Source organism: Neophocaena asiaeorientalis, unplaced genomic scaffold, assembly GCF_003031525.2.
Source record: "Neophocaena asiaeorientalis asiaeorientalis breed wild unplaced genomic scaffold, Neophocaena_asiaeorientalis_V1.1 scaffold119, whole genome shotgun sequence".
Taxonomy (NCBI): Eukaryota; Metazoa; Chordata; class Mammalia; order Artiodactyla; family Phocoenidae; genus Neophocaena; species Neophocaena asiaeorientalis.
The window spans coordinates 2,636,307-2,659,316 of NW_020175821.1; the positions used below are offsets into that span (position 1 = coordinate 2,636,307).

At 39.6% G+C, this 23,010-nt stretch overlaps 1 protein-coding gene and 1 non-coding gene across 20 annotated transcripts in view; one reads left to right on the forward strand and one right to left on the reverse strand.

Annotated features, from left to right (window-relative positions):
- NUSAP1 (nucleolar and spindle associated protein 1) overlaps window positions 1-19,421 on the reverse strand; it is a 67,194-nt gene extending 47,773 nt beyond the window's left edge. For 4 of the 19 annotated variants that reach the window (XR_003001441.1, XR_003001437.1, XR_003001435.1 and 1 more), the window contains exons 1-5: window positions 19,290-19,421; window positions 17,664-17,744; window positions 11,877-11,924; window positions 11,338-11,421; window positions 9,004-9,613 (exon numbers count right to left, since the gene is read on the reverse strand). The gene's annotated coding sequence lies outside the window, so the exon portion shown is untranslated. Of the gene's footprint in view, window positions 1-1,707; window positions 9,614-11,337; window positions 11,422-11,876; window positions 11,925-17,663; window positions 17,745-19,289 lie in introns of those variants that run through there. The other 15 variants (XR_003001452.1, XR_003001450.1, XR_003001449.1 and 12 more) reach the window with 13 other exon arrangements.
- Window positions 13,090-13,197, forward strand: LOC112391300 (U6 spliceosomal RNA). The gene has a single exon (XR_003001464.1). It is a non-coding gene; the product is annotated as a U6 spliceosomal RNA (small nuclear RNA).
- Window positions 19,422-23,010: the final 3,589 nt, after the last annotated feature.

Here is a 23,010-nt window from a genome sequence, read left to right on the forward strand (position 1 = left end):
AATACTACATTGAATCATCCTGGGATTCTTATTGTGTATGGGTATGTCTGCCTCAACGTATTTCCTTTCTTTAAAAAGCTGTTCTTACGTAGCTATTTTCCTTAACCTCTGGATTTGCTGTTTTGGTAGACTTTCAATAGAAAATTAAATGCTTGAACTTGACATCAAATTAAGCTGGCTAGTTTTAAATATTTTTTTTTCTCTCAAATACAAATTACATGTTTACGCTAGAAAAAAATTCAGATATAGATGTGTGACAAAGGAAAGGGTAAAAGTATACTTCCCCTTACATTTCTGAGAGGCACAGTGTAGCATGCTGGGAGCCAAATGATTTAGATTCAGATTGTGGCTTGGTTACTTATTAGCCATGAACTTGAAGAATTAAACTCTTCTTGTAAGATAGGGATTAAAAACTAACTAGGGCTCTAGTGAGGATTAAATGAGTTAATGAATACATCTAATGTAATTAAGAGTAATGCTTAATATTAAGTGCTTAATAAATGCTAAGCTATTATAACCTTCATGCGTGTGGACACATAGACATAAAAGGCAATTATATTTTTCACATTATTCTGCAACCTGCTTCTCAAATAATACATGTCACAGACAGCTTTCTATACCAGGCCTCACAAAATAGTTAACACCTGCATATGATTCAATAATCAATACATCAGACTTTAACCATTGTTTTATTGGATCCTTGTCATGTCTTTGCGTATCTGTCCTGGTATTTCTGTAGGAGTGATTCCTAACGTGGAACAGAGTCAAAGGGCATGTGCATTTACAATTTTGATATTATGCCTTCCATAAATGTTGTACCAATTGTACTAATACTCTCACTAATGGCTGACTTTTTTAAACAAGGCCTTAGTGGTATAAAAGCTCCTCTGGAAGTCTATAACATCAATAATGACTGGCTGATATTAACAGATTCTAAGGCTAGTTATCATTTAGCACTGTATGTATGTTGAATAAAAGTGTTTTCAAAATTCCATGTATTTATGAGAACAAAAAAATTGCATATATAAAGTCCCCAAGTTGTACACTTCTGAGCTCCTTAATTAATGGCAGAAACCATCTCAATTTTTATAACTCCAGCATCTAGCACAGTACCTGGGAGTGGAGTACATCAGTGTGTGTTAAATGAATAGTCTCATAAATCAAAGGAAGGAACTATTACATTAGTTGTCACATCACAAAAACCACATAACTTTTGTTCATTTGACAATAGCCAATCCCAAGGAAGTTTGTAACAGCTTTCTTAAAACTGAAAAAACTCCTTTCCTTTCCCCTGAATCTAGGAGGATCTCTTCTTAATTAGCGTTGAAACGTCTTTAGTTAACTTTTTAAAATTAAATATAAAAGCTTCTTAATTACCGGCAGTAATTGTATCATTATTTCCTTACCAGAAACTAAACATTTGCTCCTAGACCTAGCATAAGGTTGGCCCTAAAGGTAAAACGGGATGGCATAAGGGCATAGTTTAAATAAGGTGCCTCTTTATTCATATGGTTGCCTGTTTTTCCCTTGAACTACAACAGAAACTGCCACAACCTGGCATCAAGAAACCCAGGTCCTTTGTCTTCTTTATTTGACATCTGGCGCCTACCTAAGCACAGGTCTGTGGATAGGCTCCTTCTTCCATCTCCATAATTTACTGCATTATTAGAATTACCCATTCCAAATAACAACACAGTGAAATTTCAGTGCATTCTCAGCCCATGCTGCTTTATTGCCAAAATATATATGTACACAGGCGCAGAGTTTCCAACTTTTACAGCAGTTCCTTTTTACAGCAAAGAATATTTCTTCTAATATCCCAAAGATGCATAGATTAGAAAGCAAGCTGCCTTTTGTAAAACTTCAAACATTCAATGAATTCTTTTAACATTATCTTATATACCAATGAGGCAATGAAGCAGATCTGAACAAGTAAAAACAAAAGCTACTGAAGTAAAACTCTATGCAAAGGTTATTGTAACATGAATCTTTTAAATTACCAGCGATAGGTGGTTTTAAGGTAAGCGCCAAGACTATTACTGTTGTTTACAGACTGATGATAATGTATTGCCAGAATATTTATCCCTGGGAGAAAATTATACTTTAATCTATGGCATGGCATACCATCACCAGGGGAGACAAAATCTTTTGAAAATTCTAACCTTAAGGTATCTACTCTTGACTTTAAAAGTTTACGAGTATGGGGCTTCCCTGGTGGCGCAGTGGTTGAGAGTCCGCCTGCCGATGCAGTGGACATGGGTTCGTGCCCCGGTCCGGGAAGATCCCACATGCTGCGGAGCGGCTGGGCCCGTGAGCCATGGCTGCTGAGCCTGCGCGTCCGGAGCCTGTGCTCCGCAGCGGGAGAGGCCACAACAGTGAGAGGTCCGCGTACCAGGAAAAAAAAAAAAAAAGTTTACGAGTATGGGTTCCTGGAGAAATCTGTGATGTCTGGGCTTCTAACATTAACATTTTAATATGGCCTAGTGGAAATAATAGGAACAGAGATTAGAGAAACTCTGTCCTTAAATCTTTACTGGTTTCATTGTTTGGCAGACATTTTATTGATAAGTACCAAACTGAAACTTTACATATGGGATATGACATTTCACTTCCTGAACTGGGTAAAAGGACTATAAGTTATTCATTAGGAACTACTGGAAGGTTACCATTCCACTTAAACATTCCTAAAGGTATTCAAAGTGAAATCCCACAGTGAAGATTAAAATGAGGTTGAAATAATTTTGGAAAAATTATTTTTCAATCATAGAACATGAAACCTGGAAGGGGCCTAGTGAAAATCATCCAGTCTAATCTTGAATTCTCTTCTACTTAGGTCTCTTTCAATAATGAATCACATTTGTACAATGCTTGTCATGATCACATGTACTTACGTGAGTTATTTCAAAGTCAGGAATCATCTCAAAAAATTTTAAGCTATTACAATGAACTGATCTATTTTCTTCATCAAGTAAAATTAACAGCAAGGTTTTTTTTTTTTACAAAACAGGAAAACTTGCTCCTGTCTACCTGGCATCAAAAGCTTTAGGCAACAAATTATGAAGTCTAACCAAAACATCAAGGATCAAACTCTGGCTATAAAAAAATTTCTTTAAAAACTTAAATACAGTAACAACAGAAAAACCAAACCACAGATGTATCTATATTTTAACGACTATTTCCATAAAATGGAATGGGCTCCTTTGCTGGAAGGATCTTTTATGGTTGGGTAATACCAGTACCATCCAAAGAGTCACCTAGTTACCTGAAAATCCTGGAACATCTGAAATATGTCCATGTTGCCTCTATTCACTTCCAAGATTCTAGTCTTAAGAGATCCAAACTTAAGCCACATAAATTGTATCAGACAAACCCCATCCCTAGTTACTCTACATCTTCCACACTGGTATTCCATACTCTTTCTGAAACTCTGCACCTTTCTATTATAGCCATAGCAGCTTCTTTATTTATTTGAACATGCTTAGTTTGTGCCTTTTGTTTTTAAACATGCTTGGGGACTAATGGAACCAGGCAAGAGGTTAGAGGGTGAGCACTGTTATGCTCTATTCCTGACAGTTTGAATGTCTTATGGTTGCCCCTGTTTATCTTCTAGCTTCCATTTTCAATGGAAGTAAGATAATCTTAGAAAATGAAAATAATCCAAACAATAAATTCAAGCTAGTGGTTTAAGTCTCTATTGCTTCATTATTAATAAATGCATATATCTAATTACTAGTAGCCACATAACATTGGACATTTTCAACCATGCATTAGAATATTATACTCTAAAATAAGAGTTATGGGCCTGCCACTATTGCTTGCACTTCCATCCAGACCCACTTTTAATAAACATGCAGAGTAAACCCCTTGACTCAGAGGAAGTAGAGGAAATTACATGCAAAGTTTCAACTGAAAATGTGGGTTAATAAAGTGATTGCTTAGAAATGTAGGCAGGTGCTCCACATCTATCACAATGCTGCTTCAGAACAGAGGTACAAAAGTCACACACAAAAAGGTTAAAATTAGGACCACTATTCAGTTATAAAAGGATTAATTGCAACTTCTGGTCCTTTTGGGTAGAGAGTGATGTAAAAAATTTGGGAAAATAGAGTACTGAGAGATGTCCTCTGGAGCAGTGAGTTTTCTTGGCCATTTACTGACAGTGATGGCATAGAAGAGCATAGGTGGTATAGAGATGATGAAGATGCTCTTAGGCAGAATAGTTTGATTCACATTAATAAGCATTACCTGCACAGCTCCCTGGGGAAAAGGAGTTCATGAACAGCAGAGCTAATACAATGTAAACTCAAAAATCAATGCCCTGAAGTTTAGCATAGCCCTCTGCTTTTGAAAACTATTGGCCAAGGAATCCTTCCAAACATGGTATAATTAACAGCCAAGCAATGTTCTGAATAAACTAGAAGCAATTTGCTTGCACCAGCAGCACCATGAGAATGTAAACTCCTGGAGGCCAAGGGTCTCTTCATATTTTGCATATCACAGGTACACAAAGAGTAAACATGAGACCAAAACAACATTGAAAAGTATCAACCATACTTTGAGACTACAAAAACTTGTAGCACATTTGAGCATTTAGAACTATGAATGTTGCTCTTAAGGGTAATCTTTAATTGTTCTAAGTAACTAAACTGTTACTGACATCACTGTAATATGCAGTGGTGTCCTCATGATCGTGCAGATGTTTGAATATTGCTTGGTTATTCCAATGTCTCTAACACAAAACTGAAGACATAGGACATTTAAAGAGGAGCTATAATCAATTTAATATAGCCTTCTCTCTATCCTTTGGAGTTGCCATTTAAGAATCTAATATTCAAGAGGCACTATTTTCTTAGATCCACTCATCTTTCAGTTTTTTCCCCTGGGAAAACAAGGGAACACAGACACAATTTTTTCAGGGATCTTCAAGGTGCTAAATGGCCAAGATGAACATGAGGTAAAAGGGAGTAAGAAGTCACCCTCATTCCGTTATTACATCCTGATGTGAGATCTGTATGATTCAGATCAAGAAACTAGTTTGCTGGGTTCTTGTTAAAATAAGCAGTCACAGGCCACAGGCCTTGGCACATCTACATTAGACAGTGTACTGTCTCTGGCCATTCCCTTCAGTCCTTTTGCTTTATACCTTTAAATCCTAACGTCCCTACACTAACAGGCATGAGGAAAAGCCAGCTATCCAAGTTCTTAGTCTGTTTTTTTAAACTCTAAATATATACACACAGCAAACTTTTCTCTCTCTTTAAAAAATGTACCCAGGAAACTTATTGGAGAAAGATGAGGTGACAAAGCAAAAAGTATGCCATTTTATAAATGCCTGTTGTTAAAAGAAACATCATAAGCAAAATCCCCACACGATGAGCTTCAGTGGGGTTACTCAGTAGGAGTACGTTTCCAGGTTAAGCATCAGAAAAGCTTAAATGGCTCTAACCCTCTGCTCTAGCAAACAAGTAGGGTCTTTAACCTTTAACTTGCACAAACGTTGCTATTTCTCACATAATGATATATTCATATACATTCATAGTTTTATTTTTTTAAAGTACCTTTTACATACTCTTTACCTACAGCATCTTTTTCCTTTCATGGAATTCTGTTATCACAGAGCCTCAAACTCAAGTAGTATTCTACTGTACAACCCTGCTAATGCAACTTAGTATACATGCAAAACTGTTATTGCTACTGAAATTCTACCTCTTGAAAATTGTTTTATGGCTTTTTTTTTTGCAATAGGAAATATTCTTTCCTATATACTGTGCTATTTTGCATTCATTACCTTTTCAGAGGTATTTTTTTAAATGTTTAAACGCTTTTCAGAAGTGGATTCTCCCAGGCACTCAACTTATTGAACCAGGAGTACAACTACTTTAAGTACACTATAAGAATCTAAACCTGGGTCCCTCGAGATTTGCTGCCCAAGAGTCAATTTCTTTAAGCCTGCTTCTGCACACAAGACACACCACATTAAAAAAGTTTTGCATTTCCTATCATACTAACTATAGAATCTGTGGCAATAAATCCTGGACTCTCCTAATACTGAGATTTAAAAATCACCCCAGAAAACTGCCATTTCCAAGTTCTCAAGAAAGCTTTTAGAGGTAGGAATTTCTTTTCTACAGAAAGCTATGCTTTCAGAACAAAACAACTTTTCTTTCTACAAGGAAAAGAGAAAAGAGTGAAAGCTGTCTGAGGCAATTTACTATAACCAAGCAGGGAGTTAGTTAATATTAATACATGGCAACCTAGGTAGCCTCCATTTAGCTACCTTGCCAATTCTCATGAAAAGGTCTGGAATCTCATCAATACACAATTCAGCAAATTTGGAAACAGGAAAAGCCCAAGAGAAATTAATCTAGGACACTCAACTACTGACCAGTGTTCTTCTGTTAACATGTAGCATACTGCAGATAGGAAACATAAATGGTCTTCAGATTAGAAAAGCACTCACTTGAGCAATTAACATAGCATCTCAGTAAGACATGCAAAATGTAAAATAATCTGATGCAAAAAGAGTGGGAAAACAATAAACCTACAAGACATACAATGTGAAAACAGTGTAAGAACAGTCTCACCTCAAAGAGAGCAAAGCAGAATCATGAAATGGGGCCTCATTTTGATATAAGGTTTCATAACACACAAAGGCAACTTGGTTTCCTACCTCATGGAAAGCTTAAAAATCCTCAAAGACAGTATCTCACCTTGTGACCCCATATTTCTATTCATAAATGAGTCTTTTTGGCCTTAATCTCTTTTCCCCAGGGAGAATATCACGGATTCAGATATTTATGAGAAAAGAAAAGGTCTAGATTTTCCACTCTTTTTACACTATTAGTTATTATCAATAATTCATCCTGAAGTTTAAATTATTACTAGGCTCATGCACTAACCCCTAACATGGCACTACAATATGCTACCAAGCACTAATGCTTACAAAACTATACACATCTCAAAATGGAAGACATTGGTGATTTTGTTGTTCTTAAACAACTTGTAACATCTGTCCACAAGTATTAAAATATACATATATATATTTCTATTGCACATATCCCATTTTTGTTCAACTTTTTAAAAGAAAAACTGCCAGCTAACATGGATGAGCAAAGGAAACGAAGTAGGCACAGCTACAGATTGAGGCATAGTCCTGCCTAAAATTATAGCTTTTGCCATCATGAAGTGGACCAAAATAGACCAGGAAAAACAATGTAGATGTATTAAGTAAACACTGGGCAAATACAACTGGAATATACCCATTTTGTTAAATGCCATCTGGTGAAAATCATGGAAGATGCAGATGCAGAAACAACCTCAAAGCATTAAACAGTGGTTCTCTTAGCTTTGAAATGAAAATATGTAAAGCAACTGGAGAAGATGAGTCTGATACACACACAATTATTCAAACAAGTGGGCCAGAGATGGTTTCACTGGTGCTGACAGTAGAGGGTCTCTATCCCCTGCCAAACAATCCTACCCAAAAAGTTGCCCAAAAAAACATGGGGAGGATGGGTAACAGACAACTGAAGATACAAATTCTCCATATGATATTCCCAGCATACCAACGGGACTCATGTATATAGGTTCCATTCTGTCTTTATCAATTCCAAAATACTGATAGAAAACATCAGGAAGTGGCTGAGAAGTCAGAGAAAAATTTAAGTTACCTTTATCCAAGTTACTTCTACTATGCTTTACCACTCAGTAATTGCCCCCAATTAAAGGAAATTATATTTTATCTATATTATGTAATTATTTTACTAAAACGCTTCCATATGCCAATTCAAATTGGTTGACCAATTTAATCATTAAGAGTGCTCAATATTTCCAATTTTTGGCTATTTTTATCACTCTCAAATTCTGGTAAATCTGCCCCAAGATTTCAGCAGCACAACATGCATGGCCCTGGGCAAACATTCCCTGTATCACAGAGATGATCTAAGATGATTTGTTCTTAATTTCATCTAACCAGCTGTAAATTCTTTCTCTACTTACAAAAACTTATAAAGGTTTCATTCTTATGTAAACACCTGGCAATTCATACAATGGTCCTCTGTTGATTTGGAAGCAAGGACGGCTTTACCCTGTAGTCTGTTCATCAGATAGTTATAAGTTTTAACAGAAAGAAAGGAAATTCATTATTTCTTACTAGAACTATTTTTCTTGTTTGAGTTTTTTCAGACCCTGGATTTCTTCTAAATCTAAACTGACCCAACCACAGTCTGGGAACATTTCTTCTGAGGCCCATTCTCTCATGAGAAAGTTCAGTTCCAACTGGGGAAAGTTACCTCAGTCCCAGCCTTTTCAGCCAAACATACACCTATTGCCTAGAAAAATAAATCAAATACCCAAGAACCCATCTTGGATCAAAGGGAAAAAGTTACTTATCCTTTTACAAAAAACAAAGCTATAGAATGTGAAACGCCATAAAGTCAGATGGAGCTGCATGAAGCATTTTCACTTCTTTTTCTTAGGAGAAAGGAGTAATATGGAAACTTTCCTCGTTTTTTTCTCCACTCCTGTATGTCCAAAGGTGAAGGCAGGTCATACTGTAGGGTCCATCCCAAGATCTTCTGAACAGAAAAACCACTTTTGCCACTTTTCTTCCAGCCTTAGCAGCATGTAAAACCAAGTCTCAAGTGCTATATAAATAAGACTGCACGAAAAAGAATGAACTAATTTTAATACAGTAGCTTCTCATCCTAGGGTGGTGAAGAGGGTTCCATCCCTGGACTCAAAACTGTTTAGTTCCCTTTTACCAACTTTTCACTAAACCCAAGCATGCATTCATAGGGTTAGCATCTGCACAATGTGGTTATTCCTTAGAAGAATGAAAAAACATTTAAAACTACCATATATCCAAAGACTTTTGAGAAAGAAGTCCACCACAGCTTCCTTCTCCAGGAGGAACATCCCTCTTATCATCCAAAAATGTGGACTTACACATGTAAAAATGTGTATTTATAGAGTTGTGATAATGTACTCACATATGCAACTAACCTTGTGATATCTTGTCTTTATGCTTCTTTATCACATCAAAGGTTTTACTGCAAAATTGGACCTTTGTTCTTATCCAGTAAATCTATGCCAAAAGATGAGCCAGGTATTAGAAATATATGTAATTTTTTAAGCATCTCTTTCACTTCAAATTAGAACACATACTTGGAATTTACTGCTGCAAGTCTCAACTGTGCTTATCACAACAGTGGCTAAAACTGGAAGACGTTAAAAAAAACACCCTGATGTCACGCATGCTTGCTATTTCGTCTTCTTGTCTGGAACAAAAGGTAAAGAATTCACAAATATCACCATCTAAGCACCTGTTTCAAATGATATCAGCCTTCAGCTTGTAAAATTATTTGTGATTAAGCAAATTGCAGCAGAAGATGCATGTCAGTTGCTTCTTTCTTCCTAGAGAAGTTAGCAGGATGACTGCATCCCAGGGGCTTCTCTTCTTTGAATCTGAGAGGTGGAACAAAAAGAAGAGCAGCCTTTTCCAGTCCAAATCATGGAGGTAAAGTTTAGAGAAGAGATATCCACATTTCAAGAATAGGGAAGGTGGCCTGATAAAAGCAGGACAACCCCACTCCAGGAGACAACATAGAAATACCTGGAAATACAAAATAAATTGAAAACAGGAAGATTAAGATAGGTACTTCTATATGAGCTTACTTTTTAAAAATAGTATTTTAAAACACACAGAAAAAAAATTTTTTGGATTACATATTGTTTAAAAGAAAATGTCCAACCACACCACCAAATTCAGTATTATCACTGGAAAAGGAGAAGCAGGGGAGCTTCCCTGGTCGCGCAGTGGTTAAGAATCTACCTGCCAATGCAAGGGCCATGGGTTCAAGCCCTGGTCCGGGAAGACCCGACATGCCGCAGAGCAACTAAGGCCGTGCGCCACAACTACTGAGCCTGAGCTCTAGCGCCCACAAGCCACAACTACTAAACCTGTGCACCTAGAGCCCGTGCTCCACAACAAGAGAAGCCACCACAATGAGAAGCCCATGCACTGCAAAGAAGAGTAGCCCCCACTCACTACAACTACAGAAAGCCCGTGCGCAGCAATGAAGACCCAACACAGCCAAACATAAAAAATAAAATTAAAAAAAAAAAAAGAAAAAGGAAAGAAAAGAAAGAAAGAAAAGCAGAAGCAGGGACTTCCCCAGCGGTCCTGTGGTTAAGACTCCACCTTTCAATGCAGGGGACAAGGGTTCAATCCCTGGTCGGGGAACTAAGATCCCACATGCGTAAGGGTGCGGCCAAAAAAATAAATATATAAAAATAAGAACTAACAAATAAAAAGAAAGAAAAGCAGATGCAGTAGCCAAGAAACTTATGTAAGTATGATACAAAAAGCTAGAATTATATAAAAACTTGCATTATATAAAATGAGACACACACGTTAATTTCCTCTTATGCAAATGGAATAATATAGTCCATGAAATGATTCTATATAAAACATTTGTGTTGGGACTTCCCTGGTGGCACAGTGGTTAAGAATCTGCCTGCCAATGCAGAGGATATGGGTTGAAGCCCTGGTCCAGGAAGATCCCACATGGCGTGGGGCAACTAAGCCCGCGAGCCACAACTACTGAGCCTACATGCCATAACTACTGAAGCCCATGCCCCTAGAGCCTGTGCTCCACAACAAAAGAAGCCACCGCAATGAGAAGCCCACGCACTGCAACAAAGAGCAGCCCCTGCTCACCACAACTAGAGAAAGCCCACATGCAGCAACAAAGACCCAACACAGTCAAAAATAAATAAATATTTTAAAATTAAAAAAAAAAAATCTGTGCTTAAAAGCAGTATTGTAGGACTTCCCTGGTGGTGCAGTGGTTAAGAATCCACCTGCCAAAACAGGGGACACAGGTTCGAGCCCTCGTCCGGGAAGATCCCATGTGCTGCAGAGCAACTAAGCCCGTGCACCACAACTACTGAACCTGTGCTCTAGAGCCCATGTGCCACAGCTACTGAAGCCCGCATGCTTAGAGCCCATGCTCCACAACAAGAGAAGCCACTGCAGTGAGAAGCCCGTGCACCACAACAAAGAGTAGTCCCTGCTCGCCACAGCTAGAGAAAGCCAGTGTGCAGCAACAAAGACCCAACACAGCCATAAATAAATAAATAATTTTATAAAATAAATAAATAAAACCAGTATTGTACTCCAAAGTTGATGCTTAAATACTTAATACTCAAAACCATATGTGTCATCTTACTCGGAATTATCTTCAACTACCTAAGACCAAGAGTGAACAATAAAAATTTTGAAAAAAAAAAAAAAAAAATTTTGTAAACTATAAACACAGGTAAAACAATACGTACTGTAGCATGATCGCCAAATGCAAGCATGTAAAAACATTAGCAGTTCACTGCTGTTAAACATCACACTTGTTAAACTGCAAATATCTGCAAAAGTAAATCAGACAAAAAAAGGACAAATATTGTCTAAGTCCTCTTACATGAGGTAACTAGACTAGGCAAATTCACAGAGAAAGAAAGTGGAATACAGGTAACTAGGAACTGGGGGGGCGGGGGGCTGGTGGCAGGGAAGTGGAGAGTTACTGCTTAATGGGTATCGAGTTTGTTTGGGATGATGAATAAGTTCTGGAAATAGACAGTGGTAATGGTTACAGAACTATGTGAATATACGTAATGCCACTGAATTATACATTTAAATATAGTTAAAATGATAAATTTTATGTATGTATGATAATAAAGAAATAAATCACAGGTGCATATCAAAAGCTTAAATGAATTACTTAAGCTTACAAAAATGGCCAATGGTGACTGGCTAGTCTTCCTAGCCCTCCATTTTTAGTATGTCACAGAGATTCAAAAATACCTCTCAACTCCAAACTGACCTTGAATAACCTCTTCTGGTTGAAGACGAGACAGTTCTGATTCAAAACCTACAAAAGGAAAATGTAAATTAATTCAGAAGGTAAAGAACTACAGAATTTGCATTTGTTATAAAAGCAGCAGAGGAAGTGAGAGAAAAAACTGAGAATATCCACATACAGGCCTTTAGAACCCTACGGAGAACAGAGCTGTTTCATTATATAAGCTTACTCAGGCTAGTTCAAAGCTTGCACCAGCCACTAGACTGTTCTGTAGCTCAATTCTAATGGCCAGATAATTGGCAGTAATGTTGAGGGGGAAAGAAGATACAAGCTAGTTCTTTCCACAAGTAAATATGCTGAAAGAATTCTATATAAACCAAATAAGTACCAAAGAAGTCTTTTAAAAATGCACCTTTTGGGCTTCCCTGGTGGCCCAGAGGTTGAGAGTCCGCATGCCGATGCAGGGAACATGGGTTCGTGCCCTGATCCGGGAAGATCCCACATGCCGCGGAGCGGCTAGGCCCATGAGCCATGGCCGCTAAGCCTGAGCATCTGGAGCCTGAGCTCCGCAACGGAAGAGACCACAACGGTGAGAGGCCCACATACCGGAAAAAAAAAAAAACACCTTTTTGGGACTTCCCTGGAGGTCCAGTGGTTAAGACTCCATGCTTCCAGTTCAGGAGGCACGGGTTCGATCCCTGAACAGGGAGCTAAGATCCCGCATGCCATGCAGCTTGGCCCAAAAAAAGAAAGAGAAAGATAAAAAGCACCTTTTCCTTAATGTCATTTGCTGCAACATGGATGGATGTAGAAATTCTCATATTAAGTGAAGTAAGCCAGAGACAGAAAGACAAATACCATATCATTTATATGTGCAACGTAAAAAAAAAATGATACAAATGAACTTATTTACAAAACAGAAACAGACTCACAGACATAAAAAACAAACTTATGGTTACCAAAGGGGATGGCAGCTAAATCAGGAGTCTGGGATTAACATATACACACTACTATGTATAAAACAGGCAAACAAGGACCTACCATATAGCACAGGGAACTATACTCAATACCCTGGAATAACCTATAATGGAAAAGAATCTGAAAAAGAACACATATGTATGTGTGTATGTATATATATACACACATATATATAAAAAACGGAATCACTGCTGTACACTTGAAACACAACATTGTAAATTAACTATACTTCAATTTTAAAAATGCACCTTTTCTTGTGCTTGCTTCAGCAGCACATATGCTAAAACTGGGAATGATACAGAGAAGATTTGCATGGTTCCTGTGCAAGGATGACACACAAATTCGTGAAGCGTTCAATATTTTAAATTTATTCATTTATTCATTCATTTACGGCTGCGTTGGGTATTCATTGCTGTGCACAGGCTTTCTCTAGTAGCAGCGAGCGGGGGCTACTCTTCGTTGTGGTGCGCAGGCTTCTCATTGCAGTGGCCTCTCTTGTTGAGGAGCACTGCCTCTAGGCGCGTGGGTTTCAGTAGTTGTGGCTCGCGGGCTCTAGAGCGCAGGCTCAGTAGTTGTGGTGCACAGGCTTAGCTGCTTCGCGGCATGTGGGATCTTCCCGAACCAGGGCTCGACCATGTCTCCTGCATTGGCAGGCGGATTCTCAACCACTACGCCACCAGGGAAGTCCCCAAAACGCACATTTTCTTAATAAGGAAAATGTCTAGACTTTTTTAAAGACAAATTCCTTTAGCAATATCAACTAATAAAAATGCATACATTCATCATATATAAACCTTATCCCCAAATCTACATCTTAATATTAGGCAATAATGACAGAACATCGTAAGCTTATATTCTCTTCCTAATACCCAGTTTTACATCTCAAACATGACTATTCAACTCTAAACTCTGCGTGTTTGAATCCCAAACTGTAGGTCCCATTTGAAAACTGAATGAATAGTACCTTAGTATAGAAGCCAAAGTTTTGACCATTACCCAAAATTCTCCATAAGATCCCCACTGTATCTCTTTTGATGCCAATTCTATCTCCCCCTTCATCATGGGCTCCAACCATACTGGACTCTTTGCTCTTCCTGGAATGTCAGACACGCTACCTTATAGCCTGTGTACTGGCTGTTCTCTTTGTGAGAAGACTCCTTCCCCAGGTACCGACAGAGCTAATCGCCTCACCTTGAAGTTTTTATTCAAATGTCATTTTCTCAAAGAGACCTACTCTGAGCCCTGATTTAAGATTATACTGTTCCCCCCATCCTATCCACAGATGTATCCCCACCATTCCTTTACGTTGTTCTACTTTTCCTTTTTTTTCTTTTTCTTTTTTTTTTTTTTTGCGGTACGTGGGCCTCTCACTGTTGTGGCCTCTCCCGTTGCGGAGCACAGGCTCCGGACGCGCAGGCTCAGCGGCCATGGCTCAAGGGCCCAGCTGCTTCCGCGGCATGTGGGATCTTCCCGGACCGGGGCACGAACTCGTGTCCCCTGCATCGGCAGGTGGACTCTCAACCACTGCGCCACCAGGGAAGCCCTACTTTTCCTTTTAATCCATGCATGAAACACTATATAAGGCACTTATGTAAGGTACAATACTTATTATGTTTCTCATGTGTCCTGTCTAAAATGTAACCTCCACCAGGAAGGAACCTGTTTTGTTCACTGGTGAATCCCAGGCACCTAGAATAGCATGTGACCCATAATAAGCACTTAATAAAAATTTGTTGAACAACTGAATAGCAGGGCTCTTAAATATACTTAGCCAACATGAGCTAAAATTTAAATAGACAGGTTCTAGAGTTAGGTGAAGAAAGTACAACTATACACTCTGATCTACAAAACTTACAAATACATTCCTGTAAAGCTGGTGCCTTACTACGCATTTCTGGGTCTCTGAACTCACTTGTTTAGTGCTGTTGATTATACAAAAAATGTAACTTTATATTAGAAAATCTGACTTGAGAGGATGAAAAGGGAAAATAGGAATTTTCAATGAAGCTCTTGGGTTAGCCAGATCTGAGTCAAATGACTTTGTAGTAGTCAGCTTCTAAGATGGTCCTCCCTTACTGCTGCCTCCTGGTATTCACACCCTTTAATAATCCCTTTTAAAAATGTACCAGGGTTCACCTATGTGACTACTGTATAATAAAAAATTTGACTGGCCTTTGTCCCTAGAGGGAGACTACAAATTGTTGGAATTTACAGTAAATGAACCAGTGGAAATTAAATAACACACTCCTAAACAACCAATGGGTCAAAGAAGAAATCACAAGGGAAATTTGAAAATATCTTGAGACAAATGAAAACAAAAACACAGCATACCAAAACTTACAAGATGCAGCAAAAGCAGTGCTAAGAGTAATATACAGCTGTAAATGCTTAAATTAAAAATGAACAAGGATATCAAATCAACAGCCTAACTTTATACCTTAAGGAACTAGAAAAAGAATAAATAAACCCAAAGCAGCCAGAAGGAAGGAAAAAATAAATATGAAACCAAAGATTGGTTCTGACAGGGTCATGGGAACCCTTGAATCTGCAGCCAGTTGGTCAGAAGTGCAGGTGGCCTGGGGATCCTCCAAAGTGCTGCTGGCATCTAAAGTGAGGGCAGTCTTCTTGGGGGATCATGCCCTTTTGACTTGTGCGGTCTGCATTAATTCCAGATGGTGTCAGAATTGTATTGCAGTATACTAGTTGGTGTCTAAACAATGACCAACAGAATGAGGAGGAAGTGACAGTGAGTGACTTTTGAGGCAAGGTCATTGATGGGATTGTGGCTTCTGCCTTGCTCTCCTGAATTGCTTGTTCTGGGAAAAGCCAGCTGCTGTATCATGACACTCAAGCAGCCCTGGAAGAGGCTGACAGTGGTAGGAATGAGGCTTTCCACAACCAGCATGAATTTGCTAGCCATGTGAATGAGCCACCATGGAATTAGATGACTGCCACCCCAGCTAGTATCTTGACTGTAACCCTGTATGAGACTCCAAACCAGAAACTCTAGTTAAACTCCTGACCCACACAAACTGTGCGAGATAATAAATGTTTACTGTTGTTTTAATCCACTACATTTTGGGTAATTTGTTACACATCAATAAATAGCTCAAGGGCTTCCCTGGTGGCACAGTGGTTGGGAATCCGCCCGCCAATGCAGGGGACACGGGTTCGAGCCCTGGTCTGGGAAGATCCCATATGCTGCGGAGCAACTAAGCCCGTGTGCCATGACTACTGAGCCTGCACTTTAGAGCCCGTGAGCCACAGCTACTGAAGCCCACGCGCCTAGAGCCCATGCTCCACAAAAGAAACCACTGCAATGAGAAGCCTGTGCACCACAACAAAGAGTAGCCCCCGCTCGCCACAACTAGAGAAGGCCCACGTGCAGCAACAAAGAGCCAACGCAGCCAAAAATAAAAAATAAATTTTTAAAAAAATTATTAAAAAACAAGAACAACAAACAAACAAATGCTGGGATTTCCCTGGCAGTTCAGTCGTTAAGACTCTGCGCTCCCAATGCAGGGGGCATGGGTTCGACCCTTGATCAGGAAACTAAGATCCCCCATGCCACACGGCCAAAAAAAGAAAAAGAAAAACAAATGCTGGGTTTGTTGGACAGTTTCTGCCCCCAGATGTGGGCTAGACTATACTAATATAGATGTGCTTAAGTGGATTTATTTCCTCCCCATAAATGAAAGCACACTATACAATGTCGTGGGATTCAATATCCTAGGATAAACCAAAATGGAAAAGAATATAAAAAGAATATAGCTATATGTATAACTGAGTCACTTTACTGTACAGCAGAAATTAACACAACATTGTAAATCAACTATACTTCAATTTAAATAAATAAATTTACCCAGTTGAATTTGTGTTATTTAACAGTCTGCCTGGACTTAATTAAGGTTACAATCCAAGCAACAAAGCCTTGGCTCTAAAAGTATATGATAAAGACTCTACCAGCTAAAGGGTATTTATTCCTTTTTCCCTCTTCTTATTCCTTTTCTTAATATTGAAATACATACAGTTGGAGTTTTTCACTCATCTTTCTTCAATTTTTTTTATTGTAAAATACACACAACTTACAATTTATCATCTTAACCCCTTTTAAGTGTTCAGTTCAGTGGTAAGAAGTACATTCACATTATCGTGCAACCATCACCACCATCTATCTCCAGAACTCTTTTCATATTACAAATCTGAAACTGTACCAATTAAATAATAAATCTCCATTTCCCCTCGCTGCAGCCCCTGGCAACCACCATTCTACTGTCTGTCTCTATGATTTTAACTACTCTAAGTCCCTTATACAAGTGGTATACAAGATTTTAATCGTTAAAGCAGTTCAACATTGAATGTTTTTCATATAATACAATCAAGGTATATGACTAAGTAGATATTATGGTTTGAACTGTGTCCTGCCCAAATTCCTATGTTGTCATATGAGTACCTCAAAATATGACTTTATTTAGAAACAGAGTCACTGCGGATGTAATTAATTAAGATGAGGTCATACCGGAGCCAAGTGGGCCCCTAATCTGACTGGTGTCCTTATAAAAGGGAGAATTTAGGACATAGACACACACAGGGAGGATGCCTTGTGAAGACTGGAGTTATGCTGCCACAAGCCGAAGAACTACCCAAAGCTAGAATAAAAGCGTGGAACAAATCCTTCCCTAGTGCCTTCAGGGAGAGATTATACCAATAATTTATAGTCACTTTTGACGTTCATCCTCTGTTGAAGCTAATGATCTCTTGCTCTACTTCTATCTAGCTACTGCCAATCTGCGTAAACAGTATTTGAAAGCATTAGCCACTATTACTCACTTGCCAAATCCTGAGTTCAGAATTTTGTTTTCTTTTTGAGATGAATATAAAAGCACCTACAAGTCAAGGAAAATGTTCTTCCTGTGATAAGGAAAAATAAAAAGAACATTACAGTAAGGATAGAGCCCTCACTTTTGCTGTATGCATTTATGTGCAAAATTATTCAAATGAACCAAACTAGTCTTAAAAACATCACTATCAAAAACTATTCAGAAGGAACAATCAAAAGGAACCAAACTAGTCTTAAAAACATCACTATCAAAAACTATTCAGAAGGAACAATCAAAAAGAATTTACTCTCTACCTGCACTGGCATTAATTTTATAAAGATGTCAAAACTCCTGGAGCAGTGGTTCTCGAGTTTTTAAACACTGTCCCCTTTGAGAATGTGATGATGCTATGGACACTCTTTTCCAGCAAAAGACCTTTGCTTTAGTATAAATGATCACCCCCGTTTGTGAGGTAGGAAGGAAGAATGTTCTGTTCCTTTCCTCTGCCCAGTATCTTCTTCTAGATGAAATGAAAAAACTACTCTGGACAAAAGCAACAGAAACATCTTATTTAGAAGTATTTCTTTACCTGGTATTTTCAGCTCTGTTAAATCCAGGGCCAGCAAAAAGCATATCAGACACATTCATTTGTATTCGGACATGTCATTCAAACTGGGCCTAACTAATGTGCCAGTTTTAAACAGGCTTCAACAACTCAGAAACCTTTCCCACAATTTAACTGAAAGGCCGAATGAGGAGTCATAACAACCCAAATTACAAAAAAAGGTATCCCATGAAATTAAACAAGAACCGAACACAAATGCCTGACAGTAGTATACTTTATAACCCCACCCCATTTCACAAATTACTTTATAATAATAATTCTCCAAAGTCTTTCTCATTCTCTCTATAAATATATACATAAATGAAAATTGTACACTGACTCCTTTAGTTCTGGAAAACTACGGTTAATTCTACCTAGAGTCAGCTGAGATTAATGCGCCATTAGGCAACTATCAGGTCATACAAGGACAAAGCTGCTTTCGCAGATCTTCAAAAAGTTAGAGAGGTGGGAGTGGGAACGAATGCATATAATAAAGGTAAGCAAGAGAACGTACACGATACACAGACTCAAATTAAATCCCAGTAAGTGGGGGAAACCTGTTACACCAAATTTCAAGGTCAAAGGGTCAGGGTCACAAAATACTCAGAGCCGCAACAGGCCTCGATTGAGACCCGAGCCTCAGGCAAAACAGTGGACACGAAGTTCGTGAGGCGAGGAGCATAAATAAATCAATAAAACTAAGATATTCTTCAAAGATAAACCGATGGCCGACGCAGAGAATGCCACATATGCACAAGCGTGGGTGCAATCATCGGGCAACAAGCCGAAAGCACAAAGGCAGCCAAAGGCAGCCAAAGGCAAGGCACTGAGAAGGTCAGTGGCAGGTCGGGTCTGAGTTATGATGCAACACACCCCCAAAAGTCCGGGCTGCCGCCCGGGGGCCGCTCGCAAGGAAACCCGCGCCTGGCTAAGGCCCGTGCCACCTGCGGGCAGGCTCCGCGCACTCCGTTCTTCGGACGGCTTGGGCCGCGCCACCTCCTGCTAGTTCCCGTCTTGGCCTTCTCGGCTTACCTCGCACGGGCCAGCAGAAGCACTCGAGCGCCCGGGGTCCGGCCCTCCCCCTGGCCCAAAGGCCAGGGGACCTCGACGCACCTCACTGCGCCATCTTTGCTCCTCCTCAAGTCCGCCAACCCTGCGGCGGCCGTTTCCACAGCCCCCGCCTCTTCCGCTAACGCTAGTACGGACTGGATAACGACTTGCGCAGGCGCGCTCTTCTTCCGTTGTAGGTTGGTTGGAATGTACGTCAATCAATAGCGCCAGCATCTCTTTTCCGGTCCGTTTTTGCGTCTGATTGGATCTCAGGGTTGAGGTAATAGGGAAAAATGTTCTCGTAATTCATTTCTTAGGGGTGTAAAATTAATTCCGCGTAGAAGCAGTGTCGCTTCGTAGTTAGGTAGTCCGGCTAGGCAGCATGGCAGTTTTAAGCCATCGTTAGATTAAGCTATAGATTAAACTAATAATTTCATACTCAGGGCCTAGGAGCTTTTAATACTGGGCATAATACGACACCTAGGCAACCAATTTAATAGCTCAAGTTTGCCTCCTGACTTTGACCCATTTCCACTCCTAAAGAGCCCAAATGCCAGACTGCTGCTTATAGTTCTGGTCAATGCGCGATAACAGATTCGTCACTTTTCTTTGAGGGCCATTCTGCAGAATGTCAAACTGTTATAACTGACAGTCTTGTTGCTTACTACACCCAACTGTAGGAGTACTGAGATTCTTTCTTCAGTGATTCTTCCAGGAAAGGCAGGGAGTGTAATTGGGAGCTCCTCTAACGGCGCGCGACAAGCGATGGGCAGTATAGGTCCTCAAACACCATCAAGGCTGTCATCTGAGCTGCTTCCTAGAAGTACAGATTCCCTACGGCTGCAGCTCTCCGAGATCCAATTCCCTAAGTCTTCAGATGAGGCCAAGGAATCTTATTTTTACAGAAGCTTATGATAAAGGACATCTAAACGTACAGCTAATATCACATTTAATGGTGAGACAATACTTTGCCTTTAAGATCAGAAACAAGGTAAGGACGCAGTCTCCCACCACCTCTACTCTACATGGTACTGGAGGGTGTAGCCAGTGTGAAAAGGCAAATAAACAAAAGGCATCCAGATTGGAAGAAATAAAACTGCTTTCCTTGGCAGATGACATGATCCTTTGTAGAAAGTCATAAGGAAAACACAGACACACACAGACACAGCAAAAACAAAAACAAAACAAACTACTAGAACTTACATGTCTAGCAAGGTTGTAGGATACAAGATTAGTATACAAAAAATCAACTTTATACTCTATACTAATAACAAAAGTGAAATTAAGAAAACAACTGCGTTGGGGGACTTCCCTGGTGGTGCAGTGGATGGGACTCCACGCTCCCAATGCAGGGGGCCTGGGTTCGATCCCTGATCAGGGAACTAGATCCCACATGCACGCTGCAACTAAAAGTTTGAATACCGCAACTAAGGAGCCCTCCTGCCGCAACTAAGACCCAGCGCAACCAAATAAATAAATATTAAAAAAAAAACTGCATTCACAATAGCGTCAAAAACGATAAATTCTTAGGAAAAATTTAATAGGTCCTTTGTAGATATTTAAGTCCTTTGCAGATATTCTTATGTGTATTCCTAAAAACAAAAACAAATACAAAGGGACTTCCCTGGTGGTGCAGCAGTTAAGAATCTGCCTGCCAAAAAAATTAAATAAATAAAAAATAAAAAAAGAATCCGCCTGCCAATAGATAACGACTTGCGCAGGCGCGCTCTTCTTCCGTTGTAGGTTGGTTGGAATGTACGTCAATCAATAGCGCCAGCATCTCTTTTCCGGTCCGTTTTTGCGTCTGATTGGATCTCAGGGTTGAGGTAATAGGGAAAAATGTTCTCGTAATTCATTTCTTAGGGGTGTAAAATTAATTCCGCGTAGAAGCAGTGTCGCTTCGTAGTTAGGTAGTCCGGCTAGGCAGCATGGCAGTTTTAAGCCATCGTTAGATTAAGCTATAGATTAAACTAATAATTTCATACTCAGGGCCTAGGAGCTTTTAATACTGGGCATAATACGACACCTAGGCAACCAATTTAATAGCTCAAGTTTGCCTCCTGACTTTGACCCATTTCCACTCCTAAAGAGCCCAAATGCCAGACTGCTGCTTATAGTTCTGGTCAATGCGCGATAACAGATTCGTCACTTTTCTTTGAGGGCCATTCTGCAGAATGTCAAACTGTTATAACTGACAGTCTTGTTGCTTACTACACCCAACTGTAGGAGTACTGAGATTCTTTCTTCAGTGATTCTTCCAGGAAAGGCAGGGAGTGTAATTGGGAGCTCCTCTAACGGCGCGCGACAAGCGATGGGCAGTATAGGTCCTCAAACACCATCAAGGCTGTCATCTGAGCTGCTTCCTAGAAGTACAGATTCCCTACGGCTGCAGCTCTCCGAGATCCAATTCCCTAAGTCTTCAGATGAGGCCAAGGAATCTTATTTTTACAGAAGCTTATGATAAAGGACATCTAAACGTACAGCTAATATCACATTTAATGGTGAGACAATACTTTGCCTTTAAGATCAGAAACAAGGTAAGGACGCAGTCTCCCACCACCTCTACTCTACATGGTACTGGAGGGTGTAGCCAGTGTGAAAAGGCAAATAAACAAAAGGCATCCAGATTGGAAGAAATAAAACTGCTTTCCTTGGCAGATGACATGATCCTTTGTAGAAAGTCATAAGGAAAACACAGACACACACAGACACAGCAAAAACAAAAACAAAACAAACTACTAGAACTTACATGTCTAGCAAGGTTGTAGGATACAAGATTAGTATACAAAAAATCAACTTTATACTCTATACTAATAACAAAAGTGAAATTAAGAAAACAACTGCGTTGGGGGACTTCCCTGGTGGTGCAGTGGATGGGACTCCACGCTCCCAATGCAGGGGGCCTGGGTTCGATCCCTGATCAGGGAACTAGATCCCACATGCACGCTGCAACTAAAAGTTTGAATACCGCAACTAAGGAGCCCTCCTGCCGCAACTAAGACCCAGCGCAACCAAATAAATAAATATTAAAAAAAAAACTGCATTCACAATAGCGTCAAAAACGATAAATTCTTAGGAAAAATTTAATAGGTCCTTTGTAGATATTTAAGTCCTTTGCAGATATTCTTATGTGTATTCCTAAAAACAAAAACAAATACAAAGGGACTTCCCTGGTGGTGCAGCAGTTAAGAATCTGCCTGCCAAAAAAATTAAATAAATAAAAAATAAAAAAAGAATCCGCCTGCCAATGCAGGGGACAAGGGTTCGATGCCTTATCTGGGAAGATCCCACATGCTGCAGAGCAGCTAAGCCCGTGCACCACAACTACTGAGCCTGTGCTCTAGAGCCCGCGAGCCACAACTACTGAGCCCGCGTGCCACAACTACTGAAGCCTGCAAGCCTAGAGCCCGAGCTCTGCAACAAGAGAAGCCACCACAATAAGCCTGTGTGCGGCAACGAAGAGTAGCCCCCGCTTGCCACAACTGGAGAAAGCCCGTGCACAACAACAAAGACCTCAACGCAGCCAAAAATAAATAAATAAATTTATTTATTTATTTAACAAAAAACAAATACAAAACATTTTTTGTAAAAATACTGTTATAGCTACTTAGAGAACCTAGTAATCATATTATGAATTAACATGCAGGAATTCTAGATCATCTAGATAAACCTGTATTGTAATTTAGGAATTCTGCAAGATTGC